At 39.9% G+C, this 14152-nt stretch overlaps 1 protein-coding gene across 1 annotated transcript in view; it reads left to right on the top strand.

Annotated features, from left to right (window-relative positions):
- The first annotated feature begins 712 nt into the window (after positions 1 to 712).
- Positions 713 to 14152, top strand: part of MPP7 (MAGUK p55 scaffold protein 7) — a 242799-nt gene continuing 229359 nt past the window's right edge. Inside the window, exon 1 of the mRNA XM_033106666.1 lies at positions 713 to 844. The gene's annotated coding sequence lies outside the window, so the exon portion shown is untranslated. The remainder of the gene's footprint in view (positions 845 to 14152) is intronic.

The raw sequence follows: 14152 nt of genomic DNA, 5'->3' as shown, positions 1-14152 counted from the left end.
TGTGCCACCTTGCTCATTTTCTATTTTTTATTTTTAAATTTCCCCCTAATTATAAAGTAATATATGCTCAATATGGAACACAGGAAGGTAATAAGAAAAAAAAGTCACGCATACTCCTCACCAGGGTGAAAACATTTTATGCCTTTTTTTTGCATATGACAATTTCCCTCTGAGTCTTATGCATCTTTAAAAAATACCCATGAGACTTCTCAAATCCAAGCGATGTTAAAGATTAGATGTTATTCACCAAGTTCATACGGAAATCAAAGAATAGCAGTAGGATTAGGAAGCTCGCATCTGGCAAAGGAACCTGGGTATCCGGCGTTCTCTTCAGGTAGGCTGCTCGACCATAGCACACAGCCCATTCAGCAGCCACCTGGGAACCGAGCGGGTGGGAGCGGAGCTTCCGATGATTGAAGGTAGGGGGAGGAGGAGCTACAGAACTGTCACCATCAGGGCTCTGCTCTGTTTTCTCTGACCGACCAATCAGGGAAATCTGCTGCGAGGCTCTCTTTAACTCTGAGACACCTACCCCTATCTAGCATATCCAGCAGGCGCCTCTTACAAAGTATCCGCGGCGTCTCACGCCCGAGGGCGGTGCTGCCCCGGTCCCAGCCCCCGACCCCCCTCCTCTCTGGCTCCGCCCCGCCCGTGGGATGGGGCTGATTCGGTTACTCTCTGGGCTGGAGGTAGGGCTTGGCTTCCTGCTGGGCTCGTTCGTTCTGCTTCCCGCTGGCTCCTGATTGTCCTTTGCGGCTGCCGCGTCGCTGTCTCCTTGCCCCCATCCCGGGGCTGCAGGGTCCAGAGCGAGCGTGCCTCCCGCGGGCACCACAGCCCAGAGCAGGTAATGGGGCGCCGGAGCTGCAGCGCCGATTGGCGCACCCGGCGCAGTGCGGGCGGTTGGGGTCCGCTTCCCTTGCTGCTCCCGCCGGCTGCGGCCGGGCGCCTCCCGCCTGCCTCGAGGCGCCTGGGTCCGAGAACCCGCGGCGGCGGCGGCACCTTGCAGAGAGGAGGGGGCGGGGCCGGGCGAGGGGCAGCTGCAGGCGGGACCCCTGGGATCTGCAGGACTCCGGGCGAGGCGGCTGGGCCCTATGGAGGGCACGGGGACGTGCAGGTGGAGGGAAAACCGCAGAGTTGAGTCAGAGTTAGGCACCAGAAGGAAAGGACCTACTGATAAGTAGCGATAAGCTGATCGTTTTTTTTCAATTGAGAAAGGTGCCTACTTGGGTAGTGTTAATTACACATTTTCTGGAGACAGGAGCTTTGCAGTGCTACTTACACAATGACATTGCTTACTTATTTCTTTTAAATGAAAAACAACCTTTAACGTGAACTTGTTTGGGGGCTTTTCCTCAAGTGACAAGTAGACCCAGCAGGGTGACTCACCTTTGTCTGGGCTGAAGTGGGGAGCGGCGCGATCGGAACGAGGGGGTGGAATGTTGATGAGGAATGCCTGTGCAGGTTTGAAAGGATTGTGGGGGTGGGACCTTGTTTCTATCACTCTGTCGTGGGTGAGAGTGAAATTATAATTCTTTTTCCTTTCTCTAATTTTTTAAAACAGCATTCAATTTTTTAAAAGCCTCTTTTAAAAGTCTCTGGGTCTTGGGTTTTAGGGATACACCTGCTACGCATGCAGTAATACTTTGCAGACAAGTCCTTAGTCAACTAGCTGTATGGTTTGATTTACTTGGAGAGAAGCAGCTTGAGTTGCTGTCACCTTTTCTTTGATATGTTTAATAACCCTTTTTTCATTCACCATTTGTTCACAAGTGAAATGGTGAAGGTCACGAGTTTTAGCAGTAATGGCACAGTGAGGACTCTTGGAGCAGTGTTCTCCCCTTCCAGGTGCTCTCTATTCTACAAGACAGTATTTCCGCTGTGGTCTTTTAATTGAGAAGCTCATAGCATGGCATCAATTTTAATGTCCTCCTACTCTCTGGAGACCGGTAGTGTTTATCATGCCCATTTCACAGATGAAAAACCCAGAGCGCCCTACAGATGAAAGGAATTCTGCCCCAGGTTACTTGACTCCTGCATGGTTTTGTACCTTTAATGGATTTAATCCAGGATCCAGTAGGGTCCCCACCATCAAGCAAGCTCAGCTTACCGATTTGATCCTGTGTACGTGAGTCAGATGGAGATGTTTATTTCCAAGTAAAGAAATATTGTCTCTTAGTTTTTTTCCTCCTAGGTTGCTAAGATAGTTTGAATAACACTAGAAAGGTAATTTTTTGTACAGGCAAAACAAAACAACCTAGTGGTGTTATGTGAAAATTCCTATTTTAAATCTTGGCAGGTGTTCCAAATTAGACAACCTTATTTATGTTTGTATCAATGGACGTAAGTACAGTTTTTTGATTTGAATTTGAAATAATTAATATGTGTAAGGCAAATATTATAAAAATGAAGTGAAATACATTTTGGTCATGATGTATGACTTTGTTTTGGAAAATTTTTACTATAAATTTAATAGAAGCGTTGAAAATGTAAAAAATCACTTTTTCCTTAATTGGAATAACTCAAGCAAGGGAGTGTAGGAGTTAATAGAGAGCAGGCTTAGATGGTTATTTGGGAGGAATCTCTTAAATGATGTCAAGGCTTGGGGAACTCAAGAGAATTGTTAGGTTATGTTAAATTTGTGAGTCATCAGGAACATGGAAATGTCTTATGAATTACTGAATGGAACTGTTCTAATCTTGAAGCCATTCCTTATTTTTATGGCAGATACTTCTGATGCATGTAACATGTATGTTTTGACATAACTTATTTGTGTAGATTGTAAAGCATCCTTTACACAAGCCCTATCATCTAGCTCTGATTCTGTATTTGTTTTTATATTAATGTTTTTACTTAGTTTTTCCTCTCCTGTCAGCGTATAATTTCTAGCTCCCAGGCAAAAATTTCCATAAAGAAACCTTTATTGTCTGTTAATTTGTATGGAAAGTGAGTCCTTCTGATAATCACAGCTCCCTTGCAGTGTGGGAAACTGGAAAGAGATTTAAGCTAGTTTTAAAGTAGTTGCTATGTGTTCTTATCTAGGATTTCTGTGCTTTTTTAAAAAATTAATTACGACATTACACAACTTCCACTAGATGGTGCACTGGCTGCTGCTTATTGGAGATTTCGATCAACTTTTTTTTTCTTATAGCATTTCATTGACAACAGTACAGATGTACTACAACTATTTCTGTTGTAATTGCAATTATTTCAATGAGTGATTTAAGTCAGTTTTATTAAATGAGATTATTTGCAAGGAAATGGTAGCCTAATTTAAAGTGAAGAAAATTATTAGTAATTTTAGCAATAACTTCTGCTAAAGAGTTCTCTGGTTCACCCTGTGGTCAGGAACCTAGACCAGGGTGTGGATTTATTGGTCCTTATTTATGTACACTTGAACTGGTCTTTTTTTTTTTAAGTGGTTTGTGTATTATTAATATCTTATGTGAACTGTGACTAAGCTATTTGAGCATAGTTTTATGATTTACTTTTTCTTCCATTACTGATTTTTTGAAAGAACTGGTAGAAGAAAGTGGATACATATAGCAAGATTACTGTATACTTGCTACGTATGAGCAAATACTTAAGTTATCCAGGCTTGTAAACTTTTTTTTCCCTTGAATGCTCACTTAATATATCTTTCTCATCTTTTAGGAGAGCATCATTTTCACCTTGCTTCACTTATGAATGAGAGAAGCTCCTTCTCTTGTTGATGTGGTAGGAGCTGTTCCTCAGGCTTGTTTGTTCCTGATTGGATAGCTTGTTGAGATTGTTACAGAAGGGAGATGAGAAAACAGCTGTTACTTGCATAAAAAGCAGTGCCCGTTTTAGTTATAGAAATGGCAATGTTAGTAGAGAATAAGAACTAGTTAGGAAGATTGCATTTTGTGAGATGTTTTGCAGAAAGCACTGGACTTTTACAAGGCAGGAGAAGAATGTAAATGGGAAGGTCTGTAGGTGGTTGGTGTGTTTATTTCAGTTCCACTAAACCTTGTGTGCGGAGCAGAGCTTTAGTAATTTGTTTCTTGGAATCAGCTGTGGTTCTCAGGGAATTTGCTGGTGATTTGGGAGGAGGGAAATAAATAGGTGCCATTCCTTCTAGGAAGGTAGCTCTCGGCAGTGCTGCCAGCCTTTGGGTGAGTGTGAGCTGGAAAGATGGGTGGTCAGAAGTAGCCAGGCAGATTAAAAACTTGCCTGAGCGTGGGCTTCCCAGAGTTTTCTGCACCTTTAACAACTTGAATCAAGTCAATAAGCATTTTAACTCGCTTTTGTAGCTATCCTATAGTGCAGACTTGGGCTAATTAACTCTTCAGTGTTCAAATTTATGTTTTTAATATTAAGAAATAAATGGAATCCCGAACTTTGTAAAATTAATGACTTGAATATGCAAGTGAATAGCTTAAAAGAATTATCTGGCATATGGTAAGTTCTCAAATTCTAGTAGGTGATTGAATGTACTTCTGATACTGTCTTCCACTCCCTTAAAAAAAGGCTGTGTTAGAAATAGGCAAACTTGAATACACATAGAGCTGTACTACTCAGATGGAGAACTTGAGTTGGGGGAGCAAAGAAGGCTCTTGGCCTAAATATAGCTTTGAAAAGAGAAGGGTCAGGTAGGATGCTGTAAAGGGCTGGTCTAGGTAAGGGGCAGGGACAACCTGAGCACTTTTTGCTGTGGTATATGTGGTAAAACCATCTGAATAGCTTTACTCATGATAAAAACATGCTCTTTGTAAGACAATGTCTCTATGTGTTTACTTAAAGCAATTTGAATTTGGGGAAATATTTGTGAGGGTTGTAACTACCCTTTTGGCATTTGGAAATTTGTTGAAGTGATGGCGTTGAGCCAGGGATGAAATGGATTATGGAACTATGGACCAAGATTTATCAAGCTTCTGCTGATATTCAAAATAGTTTCCTCCGCTTCCTAATATGTCTTCTGATTTAACTTCTGGAGATTCAGTTTGGACCTCTGCGCTCTTTTCATGTTTGGAATTTAGCTCAGTTTCCAGTAAGACATATGAAAGTAGACTGTTTTAGGTGGTCTAGTCAGGGGACAGATTAGGCATTTTGTCAAATTTAGGGGAAGTGTTGCTGTGAGGTGGGCAATGAGGAAATGAGTTATTTTGATATGTTTAGAGTCATTTTAGATAGGATCAAAATTTTACATTTTGGGACTTTCAACATGGTAATCATTTAACATGGTAATCATTTAACATGTTATGTTATGTTATATTATGTTAAATTGAGTATGGAAACTTGAGGCCAGTGGTTCTCAAACTTCAGCATGCCTCAGAATCTCCTGGAGGGCTTGTTAAAACTTAAGTTGAATCATCAGTAGGTCTGGGGATGGGCCCCAAGACTTTGCATTTTTAATAAATTCCAAGGTAACAGTGATGCTTCTGGTTTGAAAACCACTGAGAAGATTCTAGGGGATGTTTGATTGTAGTGGTTATGAACACAGGCTTTGAAGTTTGAAAGATCTGGATTTGAATCTGTGCCACTTACTAGATCTTTGACTTTAGGCAAATTTCTTACCTCTGTTTTCTCATTTCTAAAGTGGAAATAATATTGTGTTGATGTGAGTACACTGGCTGTTATGCCCACATTCTTGCTGGCTCTTGGTATTTTCTGACCTTATCATTTCAATCTGATGTAACAGATGGAGTGATGTTACTGTTCTTACTTGTAATTCTCTGATTACTAATGCAGTTGAGTATCCTGTCATGTGCTTATTAGCTGTGTGGGTTTTTTTTTTTTTTTTTTTTTTTTTTTGTAAATTGGCCTTTATATGTTCTTTGCCTCTTGTACTATTAGATTTTCTTATCCTTACGGGAGAGTTTTTTTTTTTTTTAAGTATATAGTCTAGATGTTAATCTCATTGGATTTTAAGCAGTGCAAATCTGTTAGCTTTTTACCTGTTTGTCAAGTTTTTTCTTTGAAATCCTTTATGGAACACAGTCTTTAATTTCTTTAATTTTGTTATAATTAGATTCATCCATATTTTTTTACTTTCCAGGTCTTATTTAGGAAATATTTCTCCATTCTTAGTTAAGGAAGTTATGTTTCTACAGTTTGTCTCTTCCAGTTCGAATTCTTCAGTGGTTTTGTTTTTATTTTCATTTTCATTACTACAACTTCTTTATAGATCTTGTTATCTAAAAGTGTGAGTCCCATCTGTGGTCTTTTTCAGTCATATTTAAGCTGGTGGTTTCCAACCCTGGCTTTACATTAGAATCAACTAGGTAGCTTTTTAAAAACATGCTCCATTTACCCCAGATTAACTGAATTGTATTCTCTAGGGAGTAGAGCCCAGCAATTGTATTTTTAAAAACTCCTCGGGTAATACTGATACATAGCCATGATTGAAAGTGGGTATCAAAGGTATCTATGTCTTTTCTATAGAGTCTGAAATATTCTTTGTAAGGCTCTTGTCTCTTCTTTGTTAGATTTATTCCTAGGTATCTCAGTTTTTGTTTCTATTGTGGATGACATTTTTTTTTGTTGTATGCGTATTTTTTTGTCCTCTAGTGTAGGGGATCCCATCTATCTATCTATCTATCTATAAATTAATCATCCCATGTATATATAAATTAATCAGCTAATCTTTCTATATTTAATACTTTTGGTCTTGCTGAACTCTAGTATTTTTTTTTTTTTAATTTTATTGGGGAATACTGGGGAACAGTGTGTTTTTCCAGGACCCATCAGCTGCGAGCCAAGTCATTGTCCTTCAGTCTAGCTATGGAGGGTTCAGTTCAGCTCCAAGTCCAATCGCTGTTTTCAATCTTAGTTACAGGGGGCACAGCCCACCATCCCGCGCAGGAATTGAACCGGCAACCTTGTTGTTAAGAGCTCGTGCTTTAACCAACTGAACCATCTGGCTGCCCCACCGGCAGCTCGTCATCAATCTAGTTGTAAAGGGTGCAGCTCACTGGCCCATGTGGGAATTGAACCAGCAACCCTGTTGTTAAGAACTCGTGCTCTAACCAACTGAGCCATTTGGCTGCCCCTGAACTCTTGTATTTTAATGGCTACTTTTTCTTTTTGATATTCTATGAAGGTATCATTTAAAACAATGACCATTTTTCTTCCAATTCTTATTACCTTGTCGTTTGCATGTGCCAGCAAACCAAACACTTTTGTATTTCCTTGCCTTATTGCATTTGTCTAGACTTGGAATCATATGTTGAATAGTAGAAGATTTAGTGGCCTCTTGATTGCTTTAATACCTTAAAAGTAATTCATCTTTAGTTTCCCCATTAATTGGGAGGTTTCATTTTTTTTTACACTTTTTCTTTTCTATTTTAAGTGTGTTTTTCCAGGACTCATCAGCTCCAAGTCAAGTAGTTGTTTCAATCTAGTTGTGGAGGGCGCAGCTCACAGTGGCCCATGTGGGGATCAAACTGGCAACCTTGTTAAGAGCACTGCACTGTAACCAACTGAGCTAACCGGCTGTCCCAAGGAGATTTCATTTTTTTAAGTTGTATTTGATTTCATTTTTTTTTTTTATTGTTGTGACTTCATTGGTTTTGAAAACTTGAGAAATAAGGACAGGATTCTCTCCCTGGTCTTGGTAAAGTAGCTGTCATAGATGGTACATAGCTTTTAACCCTGAAAAATTACAGTTGTGTATATTGTGGTTTTTAAATTAAAAATTTGAATTATTTTTGTCAGGCTTTTCCAAAGTAAGTTATATGTAATGACTCTGGTTAGTTGAATGCCATCATGTATTTGGAAAAACAAAGTGGAAATTGTTATGCATCTTCTACTATGAATTAAAGAAAATGTATGCAGTATATATCTACTTGGATAAATGCATAATCTCTCTACATGTACTAGGATATGCATATATCCTAATGCATGTATCTTAAGTGTGCAGTTCACGGAATTTTCACAAACCAAACACACTCGTGTAACCAGCACTCAGACGAAAAAAATAGAACATTAGCAGGTCCCAGATGCCATCCTCCTCATTTCCACAACCCTGACTTGTAACAGTATGGAATAATACTGGAGGTAGTTAGCAGTCTTGGTCTGTTCCTTGGCTCCTGCTGGGCTCCCAACTTTTAGTGTTTTGTTCAAAGGTGAAATCATAGAATAAGGTCTTGTCTGAAAGCTCATTTGAACAAGTACAGCCTTGACCTGGCCTCCAAACTTTGGTTGGCATTGTGGTTTTCAAACGTTTGGTTTCAGTACCAATTCACACTCTTAAAAAATTATTAAGGGCTACTGTTTATGTGGGGTATACCTTTCGCTATTTCCTGTTTTAGAAACTCAAACAGGAACTATTAGAGAATTCATTGAAAAATAATAATCTCATATGTTAACATAAATAATAGCTCTTTATGAAAAAATAACTATTAAAATAAAGAGTGGCATTGTACATTTTTGTACCTCTTTTTAATGTTTGGCTTAATAGAAGACAGCTGGATTCTCATTTTGTTTCTGCATTCAATTTGTTGTGATTTATTGTTTGGCTGAAATAAACTAAGAAAGTTCAGCCTGATACAGACCTGCAGTAGGAAAAGAGAGGAGTGTTTTAATGGTCTTTTTAGATAATTGTGAATATTCTCTTTAGTATTACACCAAAGCTCTGCAGGTGACAATTTCTTGAAGTTTGGTTGCAGAGTGGAATCTGAGTCCATATCAGTTAACTTTTCTTACTGTGTTGCATTTAAATCTACAGGTCTATCTTGCACTTTGACTCTCTGTACACATGCATGATTTGGAAAATAATGGTTCACAGAATTATATAAGTTTCCCAAATGTTGGCACATTTTATGATACTATTTGAAAAAAATCACATTTGTTAAAATTACCAGTGATCCCATCAGAAAAATCTTTAAGTGTTGAGAAAGCTGTCCTGTTCCTGGTGGCAGATACAATTTTTCCAAAAACCTAATTTTTGCTTGGAAGCTTGAATTTTATCATTGGCAACAAATAGGTGTCTTCTTAAAGCAACAGGTTTGCTTTGTTCACATTTAAGACAATATCTACCAAACACCCAACTTTCAGTACTCAGTTTGTTTTTCAGTTGTTATTTCATAGAAGAATGGTATTCTATGGGGGGAAGCTGCTAGGTAAACTTGCAAATCAGACCATTGGCACAATTTCTTTGAGACAGCCATCATGTTTCAGTATATAGCATCAGTTCTTACGTGTACTTTCTGTTTTGTCACACGGAATTTTAAAAAGAAATGGATTCAAGGGTCAAGACGTCACATAATTATTCATTTTCACTGTTTCATCAAGGACATTCTTATGTGAAACTGACATTTTCCCCCCTGAGCTTATAGTGATGAGGATACAATGATCACCTGTACAGTTGGGGCCACTGCCTTGCTTCATGCGAAGATGCCAGCAATTTTACACACCCTTGTTTATATATCACCAGTGCAAATGTCAGTACAGTGAAAATCGCACATAACCTTTCAGCATTATTATAAAAATAGTTTTGATGTTATGGATGTCCTGAAAGATTCTTGAGGAGCCCCAGGTTTCATGGATCACTTGAAGAACAGCTGGCTGATAGCATCTCTGGCCAGTGCCGTTGAGAGCCAGCTTATACTAATGTGTCTCTCCTGAGGTTGCTGAACTGGATCCAGCTTTGTGGCTTGCTTACTCCTAAAGCTGTCTTCTTAGAAGCAGGGACCTGTTACTTCTTGGCTCAGCTCTGCTGTATTTTTCCAAGTGAAAGAAAGGTTAGGAACACTCGGGAGGAAAATATTTCTGAGACCAGCAACTCCAGACCTGTATGAAGCTATTAATTTTGCTGTCTTATCACAATAAATACACCCATAAACATGCTAATACTTGATTGACTTTCCTGTCTTTTAAGATGAAGATAATCCCAAAGAGAACGTAAACATCCTGTACATTTATCAAGAAATATTTGTTTGGTAGCATCATAATTAAGAATTATAACAGGTGGTAACCTGTTGTCATGCTTTTTATTTAATACATAGTTTAACATGTTCTTCAGTTCTTTTATTTCCTGTGAGTAGTAATCAGATCTTGATTTGATTCAGTGTCTATTTTTTGGCAGAACTGCTTCATTGGTGGTGAAATATACCTCTAGCTGGAGTCGTGCAATGTTGATCGCTGGGTTCATGACCATTGATAATCATTCTCAAGAACCATTATGAGGGGTTTACAAAATGGTGATGCTTTAATTATTTTTCATTTATTCGAATATTTTTATAAAGAGAAAATATATTATTTGAGATGTAGTTAGTATTAAAAAAGGCAGGTTAAATGTTTGATTTTTAAAAAGAAATCGGTTTCCAGCACTATGATATTACACGTCAAGTCAGTTCAGGATGAATAAGTTAAATTAGTTTCTCCATTGTTTTTCTTTGAAACAACAAGCTAAAGAGTACTCGTTTTTAGAAGTCAGTCAGTCCAAAGGAAACTATTAATAGTCAAGTCCTTTTGTTATATTTTGGAAGTAGCTTAATTCATTTGAAATAAAAAAATAGGGTCTGCCAGGTGGCGCAGATGGTTGGAGCGCCGTGTTCCTAACTCGGAGGTCGCCAGTTGTATTCCCACATGGGCCAGTGGGCTGCTCCCTCTACAGCTAAGACTGGGAACAACAGCTCTCCTTGGAGCTGGGCTGCCGAAGGCTGCTGTGAACTACAGTGGGCTACCGTGTGCTGCCAGGATCGGCCAGCGTGAGCGGCCAGCAGCCGGTGAGAGCTGCCCTGGGCTGCTGTGAGCTGCCAACCGAGGACTGGCCACCGACTGCCTCAGCAGGGGGGCGGGGGGGAGCAGGGGGCGGTGGGGGCAGTGCAAGGCTCATAACACCAGCATGGGCCAGGGAGCTGTGTCCTACACAACTAGACTGAGAAACAACGGCTTGAACCAGAGTAGGGGTGGAAGAAGGGGAAGATTAAAAAAAAAAAAAGAAATAAAAAAACAATGTTAGACACATCTTGGTGCTATTAAAGAAATTGGAATTTTTAAAATTAAAACAAGATTTTTCTTGCCTCTAGAATAACATGTTTATTGCATGTAATTACTTTCTATGTAGCTGACATTGTATTCTGAGGCTTCCCATTCTTATGAGAGCAGATTCGAAAATGTGGTAAGACATTTTTGCCTTCAAGGTGCTTATAGTGTAATAACGTAGGTGAAATGTTGACCTTTATTTTTTGTATTTGTTACTGGCATCCTGTGGGTTGAATGATAAAAGTTATATTTGTTGCAGCATTTCCCCCTCTTTAAATTTTATGTTGAGAAACGGATGGTAGAAAATAAAGTTTTCTTTAGAAAAAAGGGAAGCAGTAGGTGAAACTGATTCTGGGAGTGGCAAGTCAAATGGAGCTCGAGTATCTAAGGGAATTAGGGTGAGAGAAAAAGGGAAAGCACATGACTTCAGTCTTTAATTGTAGACTTTCACCCTGATTTCCTGCTAATGCTGACAGTGACTTCAAACAGGTTCTGCTTCAGGACAGACCTGTTTTAAGCTGCTCCTCCCTCCCTGAATTCCTTTTCATAGTTTGAGTGATTGCTGAATACACAATACTTAGTACTCAGACATCAAATGCTATGTAAACATCTGGGTACATTTGTGAAACCCCTCCTGGGAGCTGGTTAACAGCTGTTGCTGATTAGCAGTAGGATTCTTTATAACCCGAGGTTTTCAGGTACTCTTCCTCTCGTGTGTATGTTAGAATGGTATCTCCTTAGTATAGTACTTTATTTCATCATTGGTGTGCATACTGACTATTAAAGTAACCACCAAGATCTGTTCAGTTGTTTTCAGTGCAGTGTCCGAACACTTAATAAATGATAACTACAGTGATTTTGACTTGGCTTCAGTTGTTCTAGCTCAGGGGTGTCCAAACTGCGACCCGCGGGCCAACTGCGGCCCACAATCCATTTTTTATTGGCCCACAGCAAATTCCAAAAATATACTTAGTTTACTTAAATAAACCAGGTGAGGCAATATGTACTTCACCTCGAGTGAGTGGCCCGGCTGTTTGTGTGTTTTACCGCATATGGCCCTTGGTGAAAAAAGTTTGGACACCCCTGTTCTAGCTATTTCTAATCTCCAAATGAGTTTAGAGCTGTGTAATTCAATTTACTCTTATTTTTGTATATGGACTTAAAAAATCCTTAGGGACAGACTGTGAATGGTTTATTCTGATAAGCAGCAGTCTAGCTATACATTTTCCTGTCTGAGAGTAATTTTGGCCTTAACAAAAGATTTGGGATGCTGTAACAGACAGAGAGGCTGGAGTTTACAGATAATAGCTACCATTTATTGACCCCTTACTGTATATACCAGGCACTGTACATAGATACTCAGTCTTAATTCTCACGGCAGCCCTTTGAGGACTATTGCCATTTTTGATTTTTACAAATGTATAAAACCAAGTCATGGAGAAGTTAAATGCTTTGCCCTGAGTCACATGAAGTGGTAAAGCCAGGATTCAGACCCCGGCCACCCAGTCTCCGTATGTCAGAAACCAATGTCGGAGATAATCATATGATTTGAATTCATATTGGTTTTTTTTTCCTTTGATACATCTTTAATCTTTCTTTCTTTAGCTCCCTGTCTTAATGTGGACGAGCACAAGTCTCACCACTGAAGTGCCCTCCCCCTCCCCCCCCATCCCCTTAAGGATAGAAGGTTGCCCAGGAGAAGCCTGATGGTATATCAGAAGTAGCCCGCCGTAAACATGCAGTTATACTGCGGTTTTATGTTTGGTTTAACAGATTGAAAAATCACTGTCCATCGTGGATGACTGACACTCCAGAAAGATGTGTCATGTGTATGCCTACCCTTGATCCTCCACAGTGTATCTCAGCTTGAGAAACACGTTTATAGGATTTTGCAGTGATGTCGTGATCAGACATGAAGTTTATATAATTCACTGTTGGTTATAGTGGGGGGTCCGATGGCAAGGAGGTCACTGACAGCACAGAGGGACAGTGATGAGATGTTGAAGTGAGGAGTAGGGGCGGTGGGGCAGGGGTGGATTTAGCAGAGATTTGGGCAGAATGGTGGAATAGATTTGATGACTGGTTATTGAGGAGCTTAGTTCTCCTATTTTTCAGACAGTTTAATTTCTTCTTGGTTTCTGCCACTGGCTTTTTTCTTCTTGCTCCTGTCCCTTAATTGTGGGAGTGTCTTCAATCCTTGACCCACCTATTCAGGACCCCATCCCCCACATCTGGGCCTTTGCCAGTTGTCCTTGTGGTTTCAGCTATTTTTCCTGTGTGAGTAACTTCTAAACTGCGAGCGGTTCCATCGAGCTCCAGCTCAGTGAATCCACCTGAGCCCTAATTTGCTGAAGCACATTTGCAGTTGTTCAGTATGTGTCCTGGGAATGTGAATGTCTCAGAGTTGGCATGTTTAATTTCAACTGCTCTTCCCTCTAAAACCAGTGATAACATTTTTAGGTGGTGTACAAATTGGTAGGAAGAGAACATTTCCACATCCACCGTGGGTTAGGCTCAGATCCCTATTTAATAAGCCCAGGATACAGAACTCACCGGAAGGTGGGCAGTCACATTGGCGGGAACAGCATAAGCTGGCATTCCTTTCTCTGGCCTCTTGGTTCCCAGTGAGGCGTGCAGCTGCCTGTGATAATGTCAGGATTCCACCATGGTTCCAACAGAATGAGCGGGAACTCTGTGTCCTTCCTTTTAGGGGAATGTTCCTAAACAGCCGGTTCTCCTAAACTTAGCTTCCTCAAGGCCCGAAGCCTCACTGTGGGAAGGAAGGGTTGATGCCTTGGAAAGTGTTTCCCCATTCTCTTCCTTGCCTTAGTCACTGAAACCTTAAGGATGTCTGTCTATATATCTATATCTAAATATATATAGCTCTATATCTATAATCTAATGATTAGGAATGTGGATTGTAAAATTAAACAGTTCTTTTTAAAAACCACTTTATTGAGGTATGGTTGACATATACAAAGCTGTATGTATTTAATGTCTACCACTCAATGAGTTTGGAGTAAATACAGGCACACCTCATTTTATTGCACTTTGCTTTATTGTGCTTCACAGATACTGTGTTTTTTTTTACAAACTGAAGGCAAGATTCTCCACCAGCAAAAAGATTCAGACTTGCTTTATTGCCGTGGTCTGGAACTGAACCTGCAATATCTCCAAGGCATGTTTGTAAACACCCATGAAATCA

Source organism: Rhinolophus ferrumequinum, chromosome 5 (assembly GCF_004115265.2).
Source record: "Rhinolophus ferrumequinum isolate MPI-CBG mRhiFer1 chromosome 5, mRhiFer1_v1.p, whole genome shotgun sequence".
Lineage (NCBI taxonomy): Eukaryota > Metazoa > Chordata > Mammalia > Chiroptera > Rhinolophidae > Rhinolophus > Rhinolophus ferrumequinum.
The sequence above is the reverse complement of the archived record's forward strand: the minus strand, read 5'-3'. Positions and strand labels throughout refer to the sequence as shown.